This window comes from Hermetia illucens, chromosome 1, assembly GCF_905115235.1.
Source record: "Hermetia illucens chromosome 1, iHerIll2.2.curated.20191125, whole genome shotgun sequence".
NCBI lineage: Eukaryota > Metazoa > Arthropoda > Insecta > Diptera > Stratiomyidae > Hermetia > Hermetia illucens.
The window spans coordinates 63011402-63033476 of NC_051849.1; the positions used below are offsets into that span (position 1 = coordinate 63011402).

Consider the following 22075-nt stretch of genomic DNA (forward strand, 5'->3'; position numbering starts at 1 on the left):
GTCATCAGAAAGAGCAATAAATAGGTGAACTCAGCACTTGCCACTAAGTTTGCTGCATTGCGTGCGTCTTCTGACCACAGTCACATCACCCAGCTAAATCTCATTGGCTAGAAAGAACAATGTGGAATTAGCAATCTCTACGAATGTATGGTCGCACATATGTAATTCGACAGGAATACAAGCCAACCAGGCTGAATTCACATGTGCAGATGATTTATGTTAGGACAACTGACCACTGGCACAATGTCAAAAAATCGTTGTTTTGAATGAAAATGAAGACGAAAATAAAATGCAATTTAGTGACAAATGGACGGTTAAGACATGAAAGCCCAATATTGAGTTGGTTGTCCCAGAGAGTTTTCATCTGGTCATGGCATTGGTGCTCGGTAAAACCTAAGCCATTGAGAATGTTTTCATCTCTTCATTTTGTTTTCTGCTTCCACAGTGTTTCATTGTTGTTGAAATAGAAGGAATAAACATGTTGTTTTGGTCTAGATCAGTGAGTAAGTTGTTGTTTAGTTTGTTGACAAGCATTTCTAGGCACATGAGGAACCATGCGTTGTAAACATGCAGGGTGCAATGCGCACACTCATTTTCAACACAATGTCTTAAAGGTCAAGTTGAATCGGAAAATTTTTGCAGTTCTTTCGAATTCAATTCAGATATGTAAGTTGTAGAACATCACAAATCTAGAACTACATATAAGAAGGGGCTGTCGATTGTTGTATATTATATTATATATGTATACTCCGATGACTTATGTACTGACACAATGATAAGTTGGAATGGTTATGTCAAGCTTTTCAAATATTTGTGATATGTAGGGAAAGTTTCCTATGGAAGATTTGACAATCTTGCCATGCCCTTGGGATTAAGAAGGGGAGAAGGAATGCAAAGGTCCCAAATATTGAGGTCACTTGGGCACTAAAAACATGTAAACGTGATTTAGTGCGCGACAAATTATAGTAAGATTTGCACGAAACTTCCCGGTATCGCCCCTTGTATTACAAATTCTGTTTTTACAAAATTTTATAGTCTTAGGGACGTTTCCCACAAAATTTGCAAAATGCAGAAACTAAAATTTTCAAGTGAGTGAGTTTCTGAGTATGAATCCCGTTCTATTTTAGGTCTATACATTTTCATCCTACTTTCACTTGCTCTCAAATCTATATTAAAATTAATTAGACCATTGAATTATACCATTCCTGTCAAGATACACGAACGCTTCGGGAGGAATGGAGACTGTCGTAAGAGTTTTCTTAAAATACCCATCATTTGGGTAGAGCGATTGCGAAACCCAAGAGTCCTCGCCATGCGAAGCCGATCGCACTATATGATTCCGAATCAATCTGACGATAACTGTATCGAGAATCGACAGCTGTGTACATCACCTCATTAGTTACATAATGTTCATAGTTTATTGAAGCAGTCGTATTAAGTTGAAAAAAGAACTAGGTTTTCTTCCTTATCTTGTAAATATTTTTATTTTTTCCCGCATGCCTCGTTCCTCAGTGCTGGTACCTAATTAGGAATTAGGTACGTGGTCTCCGAAATGATTGTATGCGGGAAAAAATAAAAATATTTACAGGATAAGGAAAAAAAAACCTAGTTCGTTTTTCAACTTAATACGACTGCTTCAATAAACTATGAACATATAAACATATAAAAACATATAAACATATAAAAAAACATGGACACTAATTTCAACTTAGTCCTATTAAGCCCTGTGCAAGCACGCAGACATTTCCTATCAAAGATCTTTATTTTCACCATTTGGCTAGAAAACCACCAAATTAAACCAGATAGGACACCCGTAGGTGAGCACCGGTCGCGAGATGCTGTATTCTGCCTTACCAGCCGCCAACTCTTCGGATTTGATTAGCGGAAACGGCATCAAAAATCTATCCTGGACTACTCTTTTTGGTCCTGAAATGTTCGATCACTTAACACGCTCCACGAACAACCAGAATATAAGCATAAAATTGTACAAAATCTTTCAAAGCAGAAGCTCTGTGGGAAAGAAAAAGTTTTAGTGGCACTTCTAATGATTTATGTGCTTGAGCTATGGTCATAGTACCATCCTAGTTAACCAAAGCCCACCCGTATCTCTCAAAAAATGGTAAAGAAATGGTGAAATTGATCATAAAGGTCCCCTCGCGAATACTGTAGCTCCAACAAAGTATTCCGTCGTCACGCGCTGGCGGGGAGCCCGGTAATTGGAAGGATCGTTTTAGATGCTGCAGTTCATTCAGTGACTAAATTTATCGCTTATAATTGAGCCGGTGAGTGGACGACAAATTAGCAGCTGAATGCGTCAGGTATGAAGGTTTTGGTGTTTTGATTATATTACCTACGTTTATTTTCGTACGTTTACCCATTCGTACATAGCTTAAACTTATATTCCTTCAATTATTAAGACATACATACATATGTTACATGGCAAAACACGTGATCCACACAACGGCCTTAAAATTTCATCATCATCAACGGCGAAACAACCGGTATGTGGTCTAGGCCTGCCTTAATAAGGAACTTCAGACATCCCGGTTTTGCACCGAGGTTCACCAATTCGATATCGCTAAAAGTTGTCTGGTGTCCTGCCCTACGCCGTCATTCCATCTCAGGCAGGGTCTACCTCGTCTTCTTTTTCTGTCATAGATATTGCCCTTATAGACTTTTCGGGCTGGATCATCCTCATCCATACGGATTAAGTGACCCACCCACCGCAACCTATTTGGCCGGATTTTATCCACTATTTGATGGTCATGGTATCGCGTCGTTATGTAGGCTACGTACAAATTGCTGTTGTCGCGGAATTAATGCAAAATTCCATCGTTACACAATTCCATCTTTCTGAATTTTTGTAGACGCATCATCAGTTCACCTTAATAAAAGTAAGGTGTACAATTTCTCACCGTCTCAGTCCGTCAGTTGTAATAAGCAGAAGTGGCTGCGATTATCTTTTGTCTACCTTTCTCTCTGGAGTTGATATGTGGCTCTCCAAGAGCCAAACCTCTCAACTACCAAGACCGTTAGTGGGTGGTGATAGTCACAACCTGTACGAGGTGACTCTAGTCTTAACAGAAATATCTCCCCCAATTCAGGGTGTTATGCAAACCGTGTCCATTGGATGGTTTGGATTCGGGGGTAATTGCCTGTATTCAAACGGAGCTTAATTGAGTGGGTAGCCGTGTTATGGGGGGCTATGGCACAGCGGAACACCTAATTTCCCACACTCATGGGATTTAAAGAAAAATATAAGGAAACCTAACACATAAACTGGCCCATCAAATGAAGGCACATCCCAGAATACTGAGGGCTAGGTGACCACACCCAATAAGAGAGCATTTGGGCGGTGAAGCAGTAGACCTAAAGTCACATTGGTTCACTGCGAAGACCACAACCAACAAAGGTCCCCGCTCAAAAAGCAGGGACGAGCAGGTCGCCATATCAGACGTTAGGAAGGAGATACACCTCAGTAGCACAGGTGATTAATGATATCCGCGCTCTCTGAAGGCCTGAAGCCAGAGGAGGCCCTTAGGAAGGCTCAGGACAGAGCTAAGCCTTCATAATCGGAGCCAAGAAAGCGGGTAGCAGCGGAAATCAGCCCGCAAGAGTGGATTGCTCCCAAGAAACTTAAATATGAGCCGAAGGAAGAAATATCCCAGGGAGGCCATAGGTTGGAGTCAGGAGACCCGCGATTAGCTATACTAATGCCGTAAGAGCATTCGACTGGCCAAATCGCCAAAGGTTTTTCCAAGCAAATACACCACTCTTGAGGAGCAGGAAATAATTGAGGACCTTATCGTCATGGAGATGTGTGAGGAATGGAATAAGGAGCTCACGCTCACCGGTGTATGCTTTCAATCAAGGCTTATACTGGGTAGACTGCGCCACGGAGGACACGGCGGACTGGATTCGGACTATAGCCCTTAAATTGCCAGGATAGAAGGGAACGGAACTGTCGGCATGTACTGGGGATTGTATATCAGGGGTATGTACACATGGTAACTGCCTACCTTCCCAAAGCCGCAGTGATAAAGATGGGGAAGCTTCTACGCCTCCTCATCACTCAAAACATGGATCTCCACACACGATTATGGAGAGTTTTTAGAAGCAAGGAGGAGTACAAAGTACCCTCCTCACGATCGGGATAGATGACCGATTTTTGGAGGTAATTAAACGTCGTAATCAATTGTAGACTTGGTAACATACCTATGCACGTGCACAGAGAGAAAGAAAGGAAGGATATTTCGGAGGGCATACGGGACGGAGTTATCGCGAAGGAATCGCGGAAACCATAGGGGCTGAAATGGCAGGCCTAGTGCCCACTGAAAAGGAGAAACTGGAGCCGGAGTTGGACAGCGAAATCCAAGGAAGTAGTATTATGCCATAGGAGGAGGGTAATACTGCGATATTGAAGAAGAGCTCCAAGTACTACCGGAGTCGATAACCAATATGGCTAAACCTCCACCACGCAAAAGCTGTATTTACAGTAATTGCAAGGGCAAGCTCCAAGAATGAAAGTGGGATATTTATTTATTTATTTAATGAAGATAATACACAGAATTCCTTATTACATATTGTCCTCAGAGGGAGGAGCAAGTAAATGTCTTACCTTACGCTTAAAACTAGAGAAGGAGACAGAGTCAAAGGACCCAAGCTGTAGGGCGTTGTAGGACCGGCATCGCCTCGGGATCGGGGAGTGGAAGTAAATCTCGAGCTCCGCGAAGGGCACTTCAAAAATGTCCGTACTACGTGTGTTATGAAAGGCGGTACGGAAAGTAATATCCGAATTGGCAGAGCAGTCCATCAGGCAATTGCAGAGTTTGAAAAGATTACACATTTCAAGGCAAATACGGCATGCTGCAGGTGGGGAGGTTGAGGGTGCGAAGTCGTGATGGATAGTCAACCCGGGAGAGGTTCTTTGTACAACTTCAAGAGCGCGGCAGTCACAGATGCGGAAGGGGGACCAGACTACACAGCAATATTCAAAAATGTTTCTGACAAGGGAATTAAAAAGTGTTATGGAGGGCTGGATTGAGGTAAAGTCGGAGGAGGAACGTAGGATAAAACCAGACATTTTGGAAGCTCTATTGATAATGTCAACGAAGTGGGAATTGAAATGAAGTTTGTCGTCGAATGGTCTGTGAAGGAGGTCAGTAGTGAAAGGTGTTGTCCACTGAGAGAATAGGAAAAGGATGTTCGGAAAGGTTTAAGCAAATAGCATATCCAGTGGCATTTGTTGACATTCAGTGTTAGCTTGCTGACCGAACACCAACGGACTTCATTCTCAAAACGAATATTTCAGCCATGGCCAGCTTTGGTCAGCAAGGCGGATTTGCGCTCAATATAATTCGTAGGCATGTCGTGTTTTACGAATTATATAAAGGAGCATGCAACATCTGCGAGCCGCTACGGTCACGCTGCTCCCAGGGCAGAGGTGAGGCAGCGTCTGACGATTTGCCTCTGTCCTGGTAAGAAACCGTAAAGCCGCCGTCACTTCACTTTTTTTAAAAAAGTTTGGGTGCAGGCCCAGCGAGGGGTCCGTGGACCAGAAAAGAAGGAGTAAGTTGCTCCTCAATTGGTCCGGTCCTGCATTAAGTTGATGCGGACTTAGGACCCCTCTTCATTCTCAAAACGAATATTTCAGCCATGGCCAGCTTTGGTCAGCAAGGCGGATTTGCGCTCAATATAATTCGTAGGCATGTCGTGTTTTACGAATTATATAAAGGAGCATGCAACATCTGCGAGCCGCTACGGTCACGCTGCTCCCAGGGCAGAGGTGAGGCAGCGTCTGACGATTTGCCTCTGTGCTGGTAAGAAACCGTAAAGCCGCCGTCACTTCACTTTTTTTACCAACGGACTAAATTATGGAGGTTGGACTGTAAGAGAGCACAGTCCAGCGGAGACAAAACAGAGGCAAATGATTTAAGATCATGTTCATAAAGCAAACACGGATAGGTGAGGATAGAGATGAGGTCATTGATGAAATATAAGAAGAGTAGGGACCAAGTATAGAGCCTTGGGGAACGCCAGAGGAAGGAGAGAATGAACGAGATGAGTAATGATGAAAAGAAACTTTACAGGAGCGGTATGAAAGATAGGAGGAAAGCCAGGAGATGACTGACGGATGGACGTTGAGTAATGAGAGTTTAGAGAGATCAACGGTATCAAAGGCTTTGGAGAAATCATTATAAATATCATAGCATGCACTTCCTGTCGTGAATTAAAGCATTTAGCAACGAAGTTGGTAAAGACCAGAAGGTTTGAAGCCGTAGATTTGTGTTTAACGAAACCATGCTGCTCTTTGGCAATGAAGAGATTGAAGTGCGCGGTTAACCAGTCGTTGACGTATCTTCCCAGAATTTTGGAGCAAGAGGAGAGATGGGGCGGTAGTTCACAGCAAGAGAAGGTTCTCCGCACTTGAGGATCGGTATGACAATGGCCTCTTTCCAGAGATGGGGAAAGTAGCATTCTTCTAGACTTTTGTTGTAGATTATACTCAGGGGAAGGGAAATGTGTTTTCTACAGTTAAGAAGGAAGAGGTTAGAAAGCCCATCGAGGCTAGGTCCGACATTGAGATCAAGATTATCAATAAGGAACTCAACCAAGAAAGGCGTAAGGAGAGGAATGGCCAGAGATTCGGAGCATTCTGCAGTTAGAAGAGGCGCAGAGTTTGGAGGAAAATATGCAGGTAATTTCTGATTCCTCTTGCGAAAAACCAGGGGCCTGCAAAAGAAACATACATATGTCTTTCGGAGTTTCCAATGGGAGACCTGATGACTGTCCAAGCCTCATTGGAAGCCGAGGGAAGAACTCGAGAGGCAGCCGTGGCATCAGGATACTTCCCAGGAGATGACACCAGATCCCATCGGAATTAGTTATTAACCTGACGAAGTTCTGCGAGAAGAAGGCGTTACCACTTCTTCTCGGCCGCAATGCCAACGACCACCATGATGTCAGGGGAAGCACCCACATTAACCGAAGATGTGAGCATTTTCTAGAATTCATCCTGAGTAATAAGTTAGAAATACATAATGTAGGGAACACACCACTATTGGTAACGAGCACCTAATAAGAGGTAACTCTCATGAGCAACTTGATCAAGAATTGGAGGGTGTTCGATGAGTCTTCTATCTTTGATCACAGAATAATCATATTTGACATTGAGAGGAACCCAGAAGTAAATAGAATAACAAGGAATCTCACGAGAACAGAGTGAGGCTCCTACACAAGAAACTTGAGTGACAACATGGCTGAGAAAACTGAGATCAGGAGCGAAATAGAATTTGAAACAGTGGTTGAAGGCCTCAAAAGACGCACATGAGGTGAGCTGTCGCGATAAGACAGTTAAGTCATCAAAGGGTGGTGAAAGTGCGAAAACTCTTCAACCGGGCGAAACGAACCGAAGACTGGCAGTGGTACAAAACCGCACTGAACGCAAAACGAAACAGCTTCAGGGAATTCTGTGAAGAGCATCTAGGCTGTGCAGAAAAGGCAATATATTCTGTCTATTTGAAGAAGGAAAATGGAACGTTTACTGAGAATGAGGAAGATAGGGTACATCTGCTTTTTAGAGCTCATTTCCACGGCGGAAGATAATAGTATTCTGCTTGACACCGTCACAGTGGATAGGAGGGAGAAAAAGGTGAATTGGAAACTAGCGAAAGTGGTATGCTCGGAAGCTAGAGTAAGAAACCACTGACATTACCGAGAGTAGATGGCATTTTAGCAACACTACTTCAGAGAGGCCAGAAATCATCTAATCATCTCTCCTAAGAGTGACAAGGGGCAGCATAGCCTTGGGGTATATTACCAAGGACATGGATGCGGCCAAGAGTAGTCTTCATTCCGAAAAAGGGTAAAAAGGTCCCTTTCTTTCTAAATTTTTCAGACCAATCTGCTTGATATCGTACTTCAAATGGTGGAGGAGGTCATAGATAACCACAAATATTAGAACTAACATTATAATGCGTAATCCCCTGCATTCATGTCAACGCGCTCACCAGGCAGAAGGGTCAATCTAAACTGCTTTGTATCAGCTGACGGGTATAGTAGGGAATGCCATTGAAACAAAAGAAATAGCACAATGTGAGTTTTTGGGCAGCAAGGGGGCATTTGAAAACAAATACGAGATACGAGATGTCCTAATCCGCAAGGGAGTGGAAAACACCCTGGCCTTCTAGATGGGCAGAATGTTGGAGAGTAGGCAAATAGAAGTGCCGACAAGTACAAATTCTATTGCCAAGGTAGCCCACAAGGTGGGGTATTATCACCATTAATGTGCAACATGGTAGCTGATCAACTCCTAGGAGATCTAACAAACACTGAAACACAGGTCCAGGGTAACGTTGATGATATTGTTTTAATATCTAGGGGCAAATATGAGTAATTTCACGAAGACGAGGCTGCGCATTAATCCGGCCAAGGCTAATATAGTACCTTTCACTAGGAAACGCAAACTTAAACACATGCGAGCCATAAAATGACATGGAGATGATGAAGGTGATTTAGGAATCACACTAGACCTAAAACTACTCTGGAGGACACATGTTGATAGAATATGTCGGAGAACTACAGGGCCCTTGTCCCGTGCGATACCCGGTTCTCCCCATAATAACGTTGACAGATACACAGGAAAACGAAGGTTCCTGTCTATAAAATAATTATCAGAAATGCTACGGATATAAACTTTAACTTTGACTTAGGCTTCTGAAAAATTGTCAAATCAAAAGTTCATGGCGAGTATATATATACGGCCTTCCGGTTACATCGAGTAGGGGTGCCAGATCTGTGCCTGTTCTTCGTTTGTTATAGTACCAGCAGAGCGGATCTAGCGGTGTTAATGCGACATCCAGTTTCCCAATCCCAGTCCAGACCCGTCAGTTTATGAGTTTTGGTTTTGTTGGAGTTTATTTTCAGTCCAACTTCTACTTGCCTATCTTTTTAAATCTAGAGCCATTTGGGGAAAATCTTTGACCCGGTAAAAGAGCAAAAAGATGTCATTAGCGTATTCGGAGTGTATGAAGAAAGAGATCATCTGTCAGAAACCGGCTCTCAGGGCAAGAGACCACCCGTTGCCGTAATCGTAAGAAACAACCCAGATTCAGGAAACTCTCGATGTTGTTGTCGAGGGGCGTGCGCACATTATAGTAACCAATCATGGTCTGCTTTCAATAACCAGACCGCTTCAGTGTGAGGTCAGTCGAGGCGTTGTTCACGTTTCGATAGCAGTAAAGTTTGAAAATTTGCAGGTTGCTAATCCACACATCTATCTGTTTTGGTCGGCTTACAACAAACAAGGAAGAGTTTGAGTGCATTCTTAACGCCTAACTCAAAGGGCTAGGCCGGCTTGGAACCCGAGAAAATGATGGAAGGATTTAGTCCACACCTACACTGCTTTGTTCTTAGCTGAAAAACTGGCAGACGCGATCGTTGAACCCGAAGGATTGAAGGCAATGCGTTTGGGGCCTAGGTTTCAAACAGGCTGCAACACTTGGAAAAGGAGGAAAGTTGGAAGCTGCAAGGCTATCATTGTTCCTGCTACAAAGTGCATAGTGGAGTCTGCTGCTGCAAAGTGAGCATAGTGGAGTCAGTTATAATTAGATTTACAATTAGACAAGTTTCAAAGCAAGTGAATAGATGCTTTTTTCTTGGAAGCAGGTGAATGGAAATCGCTCTTCTTATACCACGTGTTTCTAAATCTAGCATGTGAGCGTATGCTAGCGATCGGGAGGAGTCGTTTGTCGTTAATTAAGACCCTGTTTCCAAAAGTTTTTAGCGTACATGGTGTTAAAATCGTTATTCGATCTACTAAAACAGACTAGGTTTATATTAGGATCAGCAATTAACTTTAAATTTCTAAATCAACTATTTTGTAAACTCCTTCCAAATTGTCACTATCTTTAGTCTTTCATTACCTGCTCCAATTATGGGGACAAGGCTTCTGGATAATTTATCTCCGCTTACTCTGCTACTCTTACGTCTTATTTCTCACAGTTATTTCTTTAGATGAAGGCCGCAAGATAACACATAAAGCACTTTTCAAAGGCACACTCTTGTTAAAATAATTTACTTTTCCGAAAATAACCACACACGTCATTAAATATACTCGTAAGTGTGCATTGTTCACGAAATATATACCTAAGTGGGCGGCACACGTTCTACTAATTTTATTGATTCCAACAACGAATAACGGAAAAAGAACGAAGAGATGGGAAATCAATCGGGCATACTAGCACTATTCTTCACCACTGACAATGAAATGCTACTTTGGATTTTAAACCATAGCCCAAAAGTCCTTTCGAGAATATTTAACATCATAGGAACTAATCGAACACACTGGCAGGACACTAGCTCAGGAGCTATCGACGAAACTCGTCTCCGTCACTGATTAAAAGATTAGTTAGTTAATAACACTTCACCTTGGGTTCATTGTCAACGAAGCAGGGAGGAAAAAACAATGACCTTTCAACAATATCAACGTTACGGCTACCGCCCAGAGACTTGAGTGTCCTTGCCCATGTACATCTCTTTTCTACGACAACGTCCACGTCTTCCTGAGTGAAAACTATCTGGTTCCAGTCTGGAAATAGTTTGAAGGAATTATGGAAAAGCTTTGAAGTTGGACATTAGAGAGACAGCGCAAAAATAGTAGAAACCGTGGAAAATGAATTAATACCGTTGAATTTGTGATGTCAGTAGTTGAAAGGACAAAGGATAAGAGTTCCCATGTGCAGGTGGTTTCCAAAAAGTTTTAATCTTTTTAAAAAATTGGTGGAAGCATGACTCTACACTAGTTTTGTAAAACAAATATTGACTCCAAGCAATGAAAGAATCAGAGCCTTACCTTTTTGCCCTAGAAAAGTGATTCATTATCCTATTAACAGCTCCACTTCCTTCCAATTGCAGGACAAACCTTCTGCTAATGCGAGGCGTCGGTAACACCGACCGAAGCTTTCATTTGGCTGATGAAACAAATGAGCGAAGAGGCTACGCAAGGCCGCTACAAAAAGGTGAACTTGTCATCCAACCGACCAACCAGCAGCATTAAGGGAGTGTAAAGTATTCGTACCTCATTGTTGGGTGTTTACCTGAACTTGTCTCGCCGGTGTGTGAAATCCTGAAATGGGTCACGCATCGAATTTGCAAGGACATCAATTATGATATTGACAAAAATGATGATTTACGGCGATAATAATAGCGCGCTCATTTCCGTCTGTAAAGTCTGCTAAGTTGAGGTTTCTCAGAGGTAAATTGTAGTGGAATCCGAGTAGTTGGGAGGGGAGCAATATTAGTTGACAGCAGCTTCACTATTTAAACAGGAATCAACCATTAATTGGAATCACAAATTTATTCCTCCCTTCAGAGAGGACGAGCAGTAGTATCCGCATGACTCAAGTGGATATCCATGGACTACCTACTATTTCCAAATACACCACTATTAGCTGGAATTGCAGAGTATTAACATACAGTTCCAGCAAGGATACCACACCACTGCCCTAATTACGCGTAAACGCCTAAGGGCTTATTCGGTAGCGTAGCCTCATTTTCCCAATAAGGTAAAATCGCTTTTTATCGGAACGACAAAAATAAACCGATAATATTACACAAAAATGTAGAATATCGTTCACGCATTTTCGTGCATCTAATAATTTAAGGAAAACTGTCAGGAAAAGCCTTGAAACACTAAAAATATCAACTGCGTAAAGTGAGTCTTGCGTGTCGGAAATTAACAAACATCGGAACGAAAGTGTGAGTGGTCGCATAGTAAGCAAATAATCACAAATGACCAGCTACGAGTACTTAGAGAAAGCAACAAGTGCCTCTCGCTGACAAGGTCGAATTTAGAAAAGACAAATTACAATTGGAGGCAATAACTTGACCATGAAATCCAGATAAATACCAAACATAAAATGAACAATTTGATGGTCGGCACTAAATGCTTGCATCCATTAATTATTATTGGGAGGTACTGAAAAGGGAAATAGGATCTCGCTAGCATGTTCAAATTATCGGATACAAATTATTGAATTGTCCTTGTAGCGAAGCTGAGGTGAGGGAAACGTTGATTTGACAAATTTGTTTAGGTTTGAATGGAAAATTCAACATCAGATAAAACCCCCAATCCGTGTGAAAAAAGCCAACTGATGATAATGTTAAGAATCCGTTCTTTGAAATATTGTGCGAAAGGCACTACTGGGCCTTGCAGTTCAACACAAACGAGCATTGGAGACCGATCGATCGAGAAATAAAAAAAATCTTCATAACCATCATGGTTACTACCGAAAAAAAAGGAACTTGAGGAAGGTTTCCAGACCACGCCAAAAGCTAGAAGGCGAGGAGAAGCATGGTTTGTAAGGCACCGTGCAATTAACGTGAGGTGGTTACATTAAAAAAAACGGAGGGAGAGAGAAAGAAGTGAGATTCTTTTGGACTCTTACCGATGTATGGTCCCTATAATTTAAAGATAATAAGGCTTCCATACAATCTCTTATCTCATATGTTATTTTTTCCCTTTTCAATGAGATTGTGCTTCACTTTCATTATTATTACATTTAAGAGGTTAAGTCACATTAGAAGGCTTATTTTCAAGTATCTTTTACGATTTGTTTAGTGTGAAGAATTAGTTGGAATTCAAACATAACAAAGTAATGCGACATTAGTCTGCTGAAGTTCGTAACTTGAGTTCTCCGATTGCCAGACTTGCACCGGCTCCAATTTTTATCTCAAACCAAAAAGGTTTTAATTTTACATTACTAACTTATTTTGTGAGAATATGAACCTCATAATTCCAAATTTCATAATAATCGGTTCATTGCTTAGATTAGAAAGAAATATGAAAAAAGTCATTTTGAAAAAACACGTTTGAAAAACAGAACATTTTCCTTCTAAATTATTAACAAAATACAGTTACAAGAAATACAAATGCGTTTGCAGAAGGCTACATTAAGACTCTTGCCAAGTATTGCTGTTTAAATGGGAGTACAAGATTACGTAAGTACATGAAGCGACTTTATGCTGTGCGCTCGAGCCTGAGTCTATACGCAATAAGCGTTCGGTTCTACGGTCATAAAATCAAAAGAAATGTGATTTCCTAGCCTACCGATCTACGCAAAGAAAATGATTTCTTGAAATTTGTAATATGGTTTCCGGCTTAGTGATTAGTTTGTTAGTGATAGGCCAATAGCCATCCTCTTTAAAATAGCCCAAAACCAAGCCAAGAAGACGACCCTTCTTAGGTCCGTTGGGAGAGGGAAAAAGTGGAATTTTCACAGGGGCTGACTTTTTTTTGTGAGACCCGGAATAGAGACTTGAAAAAAAAATAATGAGATTTTAATCATCAACAGTACAAAATTCTAACAGAAAAGGACCGAATAGGTGCACCTCAAATTCGCTTCCAGGTGACCAGATACCAGATACCACTTGCGTTCTGTTAGATTCAACATATGCGACCACCTATCTAGAAAGTGTAGTAGGACATTAAGAATGCAGAATGAACTTCCAGAATTAAAAGCCTACCTACCATTATCTTTGACACCACAATAATTATGGATATTTTAAAAATTTTATTCAATTGCCATTTGTCATGTAGCTTAACAAAACCCATTTGTTCATCGCATTGAATAAGTAGGTGCCGCAATACACCGCAGAACCAGCCTTTCACAATATGTTCTTAGACGAGTGCCGCGATGACACGTCAAAGACAAGTATTACTGAATGCTTCGATATGGGTCCGCAATGGAAATCAGCCTGCTCCCTCTCGATCAAACTGTCCAGGTGTCCCTTGATGTATTTCAGTATCTTTGGGACGGCAGGGAGTACGTAAATACATAAATAATTTTGTTCAGAATTGAGGGAGCCTTGAGACCGCTATTCATTTGATGGCGGACCGGCATCTTCATCTGAAGCGTAGATGAGGTGCCACAGTTCCCAAATCAATTTGCAGCATTGTAAAGTGGCGACTGCACTTATCAGTCGTCGGATCAATAGCTGCAAAACATTTATATACCTCATACAAGAACCGTGGGTTGTTGGTGGGGTAGTCAGTTGCCTAAACTTCTAACATGCTGACCTGTTGTATGCCAATGGAAGTGATCGACCCCGCTCCTGCATGGTAGTCTCAAAAGACTTCCAGGTTAATTTGTTCAACGATCACATAGGTCGTTGGCGACACCACATCGGCTAAACTAACCATAAAAAGTCAACAGGGAGGTAAAGAGTGGTGGTGCGCTGCATATTTCCCCTATGACGCAGAAGGCGATCCCAGTGGAACATTCATCAGAGCTATCCAATATGCCAAAAGTAGAGGCATGAGGGTAATAGCAGGATGTGATGTCAACGCTCACCACATATGCTGGGGAAGTTCCAACATCAATGCAAGAGGATTTGCAGATCCTTAATTTGGGTAATGAATCCACTTTCTTCAACGTGGTCGGGCAAGAGGGCATCGGCATCACGGTGGCATCCCCTGACATCGCGGCTCTGGTCGGAGAGTGGAGAGTATCAAATGATATCACAGACGCATTGATTTTAGAATCCGCGGAAAACAGATTGGGTGACGTATAATATAATTGAGAGGAGAACTCAGATGATCACAACTCGCGTGAGAAAAGCTTTCGAAGAAAGCTGTCCACTCAAGATGCCAAAGAAAGGTAAAACACCATGGTGGACAAAACAGAGAAGAACGAGAAGGATGCTCCTCAATCGTGCTTTGAAGTGTGATTCAGACGTTACCTGAAATCGCTATAAAGATGCACAGAAGGCTCTAAAGAATAGCATAAGATCGGCCAAATGACCATTATGGAGGCGCTTTTACGAAGAGACTAACTCACTTGAGGCAACCTCAAAGCTAAAGCTGATTCTGGTTAAAGAACGTAGCCAGAAACTGGTTAATTAACGTTTATAGAAAGAGAGGTACACAGAAAGCAATGAAGAAACGGCAAACCATTTGCTTGAAGTGCCCTTCCCAGGCAGTATCCAAAATCTCATCTCGGGACCGCTAAGGTGAGCTCTGAAAACATCTTGTTCGGATATCTGATGGAGGTGATGATAACGGTGTAAGGTTTGTAGAGTTCAGTAGTGTCCATCGCCTTATTAGTGGTGGCATGTTGTTCGTGCAGGAAGACTTTAATAGGAGTCTTACTTCTTAGGAATTGAAACTCAACAACGTCTTCGTTGCTATTAGTGATATTATTCGACATACAGCGATATTTCGGGAACAACTTGTTCCCTTCTTCAGTGCTGGGTGAATATATCGAACCCGCGAACCGTGAGCACGCATTGATTATAGTCCAACTTCGTTTATCGTTGCGCTAGAGGTGGTGGTTGCAAAAGCCTTCAAGATGGTGTGTTTCTCCCTGCTCTGCTTGGCAAAGGTGCGAACGGAATACCTGTATGCAGAACCCCTCGCGACAAAGACAATTCGCTTTGTTAATTTTGAGCTGCAAAACATATAATCCCTACCGAAAACAGGCATTTGGCTTGATACCAGAAAATTTTCCAAACTGTATATCACTGCACTTCCGTTTCTAAGTGAATACTGTATGCACATTATGGAAAATTTCCTAGAAACTATTATTAGTAAATATAATCATTTAAAAAAGTTCACATACTATGAGATCTGATGAATTATGCTTGTATATATGTATGTACATTGTTTGCGACTCCAGCCTCTAGTATACTAATTAACTGAGTTGGCCAAATGTTCAAGCAATTAAGCAGTGAAAGTGGAATAAAAGTGAAATTATTTGGGAAACGAGAGTGCCAATGTCAACTCAGCTCAATTATTTTATTCAAGTTGCATCGACACGACTTACTCGCCGATCGTTCAGCTTTTATTTGAGTTTGGAAAAAGTTTTTCGAAGGTTTTAATGCTCTATTTCACTCTCCACATCATGGGAAAATTTACTTGTTTTGCGCTTTTGTAGGATGGTTCTCATTAATATTGCTGTGGATCAGTACTGTTGATTTTAAGAATGAAAGGATTCTAATTCTAAATATTATCAGAGATTCCCTTCCAGTCATTAAAGCTTTCAACCTACGAATTCTTCCAGTCAAGACCGATTGACATGAAATTTGGGGTAGGAAAAGAGGGTGTCATAAGAAACAACAGTTATATAGAGCGGATGTGCGCCTCCCCTCGCAATAAATTCTGAAAATTTGGTGGATATAGTGATTTTACCCCCAAAAAAAAAATTTTGTATTTTTCTAAAAAAAAAATATAATATTTTTGAAATAACTCAAAAAAAATAACGATGATAATGAAAACTATTCACTTAATGTTTTAGCAAGGAAAAGGCCACATTTTCACACTTTAGTATTTTTTCATTATTTTTGAGGACCTATAACTCAGTTCATATTGCACCTACAAAAAAAATGTTATTTAATATGCTTTGCTTTTGCTTAATGTTTTTTCTACATGAAATGCTTGATTTTCGAGTTATTTGCGAAAAACCATTGAAAAATATGACATGTTTGTACATGAAATGTGTTACTACAGGCAAAGTTACTACTTGTACAAAAAATTTTCATGAAGCATTTTTTTCTTAGAATTGACCATTTGACGATTTCGTAGCTATTTCGCAAAAAAGGCGCACATCGACACTATATAACTTTTGTTTCTAATGCCACCCTCTACTCCCACGCTAAATTTCATGTTAATCGGTCTTGACTGAAAGATCCTAATTCCGGTTGCACCCGATTTTCAGCTTCAGTTTGTGTGAAGTAAACCCTATTAGGATCGGTTCAGTGTGTCTGTCCGTCTGTCTGTCATACCCGATTTATCCAGAAACGGCTGGTGCTATTGTCACGAAGTTTGGTGAGAATTTGTGGCTGTAGGAGGCAATGCGGTCAGCATTGCGCTCGCCCGAGATTATTACCTTGATTTAACTCAGGTACTCATTCACAGCTGAGTATAACTGTTAAATCACGATACAAATTTCGTGTGTGCGCTGTAATTTTCCGCTGAGTTCAAAGTCATACATGCGGCAGAAGGGTTTTGGTCATTATGTGTTCATATCAGGTATTAAATAAAAATATTGCCATTTGAAGTACCATTGAATTGCGTGAATTGGCATCTTTGGGAGTAACTTTAAACCAAAATAGTCAATACATGGTTGGGTAAATTATTGAAAGCTAATGAAGTTTATGCAGCTGTCAAGAAGCCCAAACCCCGCTATTCCAAAGCGTGTGTGAAGATAATATTGATGAAGAGATGCACAGACATCTAAAGCTCTTACATTGCCCCGAACTTTACATTGGAGAAATATGTATTGTTGTTGTGCTGAACAATGGAGTAGCAGAGAAACAAAGTAAGAAGAAAGATTTAATAAAGGCAGTTTTATATATAATTCGGAAGTCGAAGAATGCCGACAAAGTTGCCTTTAAAGCTATGTTAGAAGATGCTGCCAACATACAAGGAACAAAAATAAATTTCCGGGGTTTCGTATGTGATATCAAAACGTGACGAAAAACTTGCAAGGGTGCTGACATTGAAAGCTAAGTTTAAGCAGTAAACCGCGGATGGATTGATCCCGAATGTAACTCTCTGGGAGCCAACCTATCATTCTCCGGGGTAGATATGTGGCTCTCCATCAGCTAAACATCTCGTCTAACAAGCCCGTCATTGATTTTAATAAGGTTTTGTTTTGTATGCAAAACCTTAAAAAGGCAAAAAACAATCAAACGGGACACCATATCGCACAAAAACTGATCCATTAGGCGGAGGCATACCTCTATAATACTGATAACTAAATATTCACTAGTGAGGAACAGGAAATCCGCAAAAACATTATCGTCGAGCAGATTTGTGATGCACGATTAATAGGCCCTTAATTGTCAAGCTGGTAGGAAATGGAAGTGTCAACATGTGCGGGGGATGAAATGCCAGGGGCACACATGACGACAGTTCGCAGATATTAGGAGGAAAGAGCTTTTGGATCGCTTAATTGCTCAAAATAGAATTGTGGAGAGTCTTTAGAAACAAGATGAAGTGCAAAGGCAAACTCTCTACGGTAGGCGTAGGTTACCGATCCCTGGAGACAGTTAAAACACCGTAAATTCATCAACTATAGATTAGGTAACACCGTGATGCATGTAAACAAGAAGAAGGGTAGAGATACTTTGGAGAACCCACCGGATGAAAAGCGCACCGGGAGCTCCCTAGGAATCGCTGAGATTGTAGAGGTCGAAAGAGTACGATCGAGTGGAGAAGTGGTCTTAATGGACAACGTAGACCTGGGTCTTCAAGAGCACTAAGCTAGACCAACAAGAGCAATTGCCAACAATCCTTAAAGGCAATTTAAAATATATATATATTTGAGAGCGTAGTTTTAAAAAAAAGTGATTGACCCAAAAAAAGTTCCTTCGATTTTTTTAAAAAAAAAAAATGTTATTTTCATAAAGACGATAGTGGAAAGCTGCTTAATTTATCTTTTAGCGGTAAAAGAGCTACGTTTTTGTACATTAGTATTTTCCCACTCTCATCTTTTTTTTAATAATATTTACAAAATAAAAAATGTTTTGTTTCAAATAAAAGAATTTTTTTGAAGTAAATAAATATTTTTCCGAAACTACGCACTCTACTACTCTAATACTCAATATTTTCTCTCTCTAAATCTACCAAATTTTGATCATTTTCGACCGCGCGCACTTCCTACCTATCCAACAAATTTCAAAACCAAGATCGACTTCGAAAAGTACTGACCGATACCTTTCATTTGATACCCCCCATGACTATATTTGATGAAAAAAAAAATGTACACTTGCCTTTTGCGTGTATAGGGACCCCCCTTAAATTCGATGTAGAATTATGTAACTCACTGTATGTGTGAGCGTTCACAGTTCCCACCTTTCCACCAAATTTGGTGTGAATCGCTACAATTGTCTCCGAGAAAAATGCGGACAGACAGTAAACCGATTTTAATAAGGTTTTGTTTTACACAAAACCTTAAAAAGAATGGATTGTTTTAGTTTTTTGTAGGTACAATATGAATAGAGTTATGGCTCGTCAAGCGTAAATTCGTAATGTCTAGAAAAAATTAGTACTTTTAAGGTCAAATAACGCAAAATCAAAAACTTTCCGTAGAAAATGATCTAAAGTTTTTTAAAGTGCTTGAAAACCCCTTTAAAATGAGGTACAATACTCAGCGGGATGAGTACTTACGGAGCTACGATTAACATAATGTAATTATCTGAATTTTTTTATATAAAAATCAATAAAAACAAAACCTGGTTTTCTCATATAAATTGAAAGTAATTCGAATCCTTCGAGAATCTTTTTAGCCAATCTATTTAGCCACTTACAAAAAAAATCTGAAAATTTGGTGGATATAGAGTTCGTAGTATCAGAGAAAAGTGTGATTTCCCCAAAAAAAGTTTCATGACCAGAAAAATTTGGAAGTCGCATCCGATTTTCGGATTTAATGACTGAACTAATATGTATGTTTGGAGAAAGCCAAATGTGAAATATAAAGAAAACAATTACGGCCAACAGTTAAACATGGAAGTGAGTCGGCGATGGTTTGGAGGTCTATGTCAGTTGCTGGGCTGGAAAATTTATGAAAGGGGCCACTGTGGACCAGAATAAGCAGCTACAGATTCTAAAGCAAAATGTTGCCTGTAGTGTCCAAAAATATACATATACATAGCCGATTGTGCCAGTTTCAACCAGAATAACGACCCGAAACACAAAACTGTAAGTGTACAACTGCGGTTACTTTATAATTGACTGTCTGTTCTTGATCCACCTCCAAATGTTATCGAGAATTTATGGATATATTTGGTGGAAAAATTTAAAAACCTCTCGATTTCTAACAAGAAAGGCTTAAAGAATGGATTGTCCTCTCTTATTATAAAGAAGTGGTGTACTCAATGCCAAACAGATTGCAAGCTTTCAGAGCAAGTAAATCTAATAAAATTATATCATAACTGTTCACATATAAGTAAAGTTAGTTTCAATTTGAGATCAGAGGTTTGCTAATTTGTCAACCTTCACTTTTTTCGAACTTGGTCTTGAGGTTTTTTTTTATGAACGCACAACATCTCAAGAATGTTGTGTCATCTTTTTAGACTGATTAGAGCAAAACTATCGGAGATATGAAATTTTAATCATTCGAAGATCTGAGTCGCCCGCCAGATCTGTTGATCTTTAAAGCGATTTTCCCACACGTCTTTCTTTCAAAGTCGGCTTAAAATCAATGCACTGATCCTTTTGAAATTTGATACGCACTTTCCCTGCATAATTCACGATGTAAAGCTGTCTATTTTTTTTTTTTAAGTTTGTTGTTATTTTTTATTTCCCAGTAGCAAATATGCCAATTTTTAAGCGAGATTCGCGTTTTTGACTTGTTAGTGTTGCCAAGAATCGAGAAATCATTAGAAAAAGAGAAACTTGACTGCGTTGCCTGGAGAAACTCATATATCAATAGAATCACTTTGGTCCTTTTGCTACGACACCGCAAAACGACTTTTCTTTGGAGACGTCTCGGGAGATTTGCTACCATGGCTTCAATTATCGAAACCGGATGTATTTTGAGGCCTAGATTTCGTAAAGATGCACCATCGTGTTTTTTTCAGATTTTCTTGTTGGATAGGTTCTAAAAACGAGACCTGCTTCACTTTTTCGGATACACATGGTGAGCTCTCCCTCCTCTATGTTTCACCCAATATCAGAAACAAGATCATTTTCGAAAAGTACTAATAGAGCCCTTCCATTTGATACCTTACCTGATTATATTTGATGAAAAAAATGTGTACCCCTATTTCGCATGTATGGGGAGCCCCCCCCCACACCTTGTTACCAAATTTCGTGACCAGTGGTTTAGCCGTTTTACACATACATACATACATACATACATACATACAAACATTGAATCGATTTTAATAAGGTTTTGTGTTTTAATTGCATCTAGATATAGTGTAGAATATATGGGCAAAGTGATTTTTTGATATTCAGAGTCGTTCGGAAATTATGGTGTTAAACACGTGATAAGTCACATGCCAGATTTATGTCGATCACCGTAATGAAGCTCGTATTTATCGGTCCGAATGATGTTGGAATAAAAGGGCAAGAATTGAAGCCAAGGCTGTACATGTGTTTCTCCAAGAAACCTAAGGTTTATGGATTAGGTATAGTAAATTAATGGCCAGTTAAGATTTTATTGCTAAAAATCGCATTCTAGTTTTTAAATGCGTTTTTCTCGAAACTGCATATTGAAAATCGACTGCCACCATAGCCCAAAATCTATTCAACGAAATTCTTTGAAATTTTCACGACTTATTCAGAACATATTTCTACGGTCCGCAAACTAGGCTAATTGCGATTCATTCAGTAGTTTTTTTTATTATTCCTTGAAAAAGCCGTGAAAAAACGCCAAAATTCATAAAAAAAAGGCGCCAAAAATTTAGCTTTTAATATTTTTTGATAATCCCAGTTTGGGGACTGTAGTTAAGTCTGTACGTTAAAATGCCGTTTACTTTTTTCTTTAGGATGATCCCAGCGCGTATAAATTGCTTTGTATTTCAAGAACGAACTATGCGATCGGACTGGAAATTACTATGCACGCTCAAGATATTAATAAATCTATGGTAAAAATTCGTATTTGTATCTTCATCCAGTTCTTCACAACAAATTTCTAAAAAAAGCCAAAAAAACGGTCTTCACACGGGATGACCCCCTTAAGGCAGTAGCATTCGGAGCGTGGAATACTATCGAACCCTGCTTATGCAACACTCCATTGAGAGGCGGTCCTGTTGTTATGGAATGCAAGATTTTTTTTCTTTTAAACCCTTTAATTTTCTCGTGGTTTAATGTTAAACTTCAAAGTTGCCATAAGCATTTGGAAAAAAAAAGGCATTTTTGATTTAGCTATTTTAAAAAATGAAAGAATGTTTCTAAGATAAAGGACAGCCACAATTATTTTCTTATGCTACATGTAGATATTTCGGAATGCAGATGCTCTTCACCGCGTTTAACACTCTGATCTCAAAACACACTGAGGAAGGGAACATTTTGCTTCTGAAATATTTATTTGCGGGGTAAAAATATAACTGTGCCCCCTGTTTAGTTTGA

General features: G+C 40.1%; 1 protein-coding gene across 3 annotated transcripts in view; it reads right to left on the bottom strand.

Moving 5' to 3' along the window:
• LOC119646283 (synaptic vesicle glycoprotein 2C-like) overlaps window positions 1-22075 on the bottom strand; it is a 92550-nt gene that overhangs the window by 43124 nt on the left and 27351 nt on the right. The window contains exon 1 of one of the 3 annotated variants that reach the window (XM_038046694.1): window positions 9924-10551. The exons of the other annotated variants lie outside the window; for them this stretch is intronic. The gene's annotated coding sequence lies outside the window, so the exon portion shown is untranslated. Of the gene's footprint in view, window positions 1-9923; window positions 10552-22075 lie in introns of those variants that run through there. 3 annotated transcript variants of the gene reach the window in all.